Here is a 2,077-nt window from a genome sequence, read left to right as displayed (position 1 = left end):
TTAAGGAAACAGAATGTTTGGCGTTTAAGTCGTATTTGAGCTTAAATTTTGAGCAATAGGCTGTGGCTCACAGTGAGAGTCTATGTGGAGACCCTACATCCATTTTGAGGGGCCACAGATTCAGCCGCCATTGAGTTCTTTCCTACTCTGACTGGCAGTGGAAAGCTTGTCCCTCAGGCAGTGTGCTTGCGTCCACTCCCCGGGCCACACTCAACGATATACGGTAGTGTGCACATCCCAATGAAGGTCCCGCTCATGCTCTCACAGGCCCTCCTGAAACTCCAGGAATTGATCTGTCTTCAGTCTCAATTTTGTGACAAAGTTGTTTGTTTTCTATGTCTTATTTAAGTTTTCAGGAGCCCAGGTGGTAATGCTGGATAGTGTTGGACTATTAAGAGCAAGGTCGCTGGTTCAAAGCCACTAGTCATTCCACAGGAGAAAGATGAGGTTATTGCTTCCTGTAAAGGTAGCAACTTCAGGATCCCTACACAGAGTCACTATGAGTCAGAGTCAGCAGGACAGAATGGGTGTCATTTTATTTAAGTCACTGTGGCTGTGGGTCCTTCCAACACCATTGTGGCCTCATGCGGATGCTCTCCTTCATCCAGAACAGCAGTTTGTGCCTTTTTCTTGTGTAAAACTTAGCAAAGGAGTTCCTAATAAAATATAGTTGGATTGGGAGTCTTTTTCCCCTAAAAACAAAGTAAATACAAAAATAGAAACGAGACTATGGTGCTAATAACCAGTTGGAGAGTTGAGAGAGCTGAACTCTCAATCCTGATAGAAAACCATTGTGACTGAGCACCTGCTCAAGGTCATCCACAGCCTATGAGGTTGAGCCTATGTGTTGGGGAGTAATTGTGTACATAAAGTTAACCATTTCTCTTTCTAAAGATTCTGTCTAAAGCTTACTTTAAATAATAAGTTTTCCCCTGGGCTAGGTAAAGTTCAGGGAGTTTAACCCCCTAGTATCCACCCCCACTCAGCATTCATCATGTTAGGCCAGAGGAGGCAAATCACACCCACTACCCAGGGAGCACTGCTTCCAAAAGCACATTGCCTGTGCCGGGGAAGAGGGGAGGTACCCGGACCAGAAATGCTGACAGAGTGGAACCAGAGAGCTCAGCCCCCAGCTTCCCGAGGGAGCAGCTGTGATGGTTCACTTCTGGATGAATATGTTTAAGCAAAGGCCAAGGGCATGACTTGGGCAGCACGAAAAGCAGATGTGCAGAGGTTGTTCACTGCATTCCAGAAGTTCACACACTCTCCTGAGGCTCCTTGGCTCAATGGCAGGAAGTCATTGGTGGCTTCCACCTTCAATCCCAAAAGGTCACTGCCGTCCAGTGGATTCCAACCACAGTGACCCTATATGGAGTTTTCAAGACTGTAAATTTTCATGGGAGCCAGCAGTCTCATTGTCCCCCCTGGGGCAGCGAGCTAGCAGCCCGTTTTGCCACCAGGGCTCCTTCCTCTCAAATTCTGGATCCAGTCCCTCCGAATATCCTGCCCTGCCCTTGTCTAGGCTTCTTAAATGCGTTCCACGCTGCTTATGTTAGTCTGGGTGCATTCGAGAAACAAATCCACAGAAACACGTATGTATAAGAGAGTTGTATATAAAGGGTGAGTGCACATCAAGAAAACATGCTCACATGTGCTTATGCACCCGCTTTGTCTTCAGCGATCATGTTGGTGTAGGCTGGTGTGCTTTTTCCATGTGGACTTTGTTGTTTCTTAGCTACATGGCCCCCTGTTTATCTTCCAGCCTTTAAGACCCCAGACGCTATATGCTTTGATAGCCGGGCACCATGGTGCTTAACTACTACACCACCAGGGTTCATTAGCATGTGACTTATCTCCTGTCATTCACACTAGATGCTCAAAATAGCAGGAGACCAGGTTTCTCCTTTGTGGCCACACCAGGTACTGACAGAACCAAGAACAGAGACACAGTTATATATCTTGACTATCATTTGCATATTATATGCCAGGAATCCCTAGGAAGTGTCTTGGAATTGTTCTACTCTGGTTCAAATTTCACACACCCTCCCAGTTTCCATACTGACTCAGCCAAACCCCT

This window comes from Tenrec ecaudatus, unplaced genomic scaffold (genome assembly GCF_050624435.1).
Source record: "Tenrec ecaudatus isolate mTenEca1 unplaced genomic scaffold, mTenEca1.hap1 Scaffold_99, whole genome shotgun sequence".
NCBI classification, from domain to species: Eukaryota; Metazoa; Chordata; class Mammalia; order Afrosoricida; family Tenrecidae; genus Tenrec; species Tenrec ecaudatus.
Note: the sequence above shows the minus strand (reverse complement) of the source record.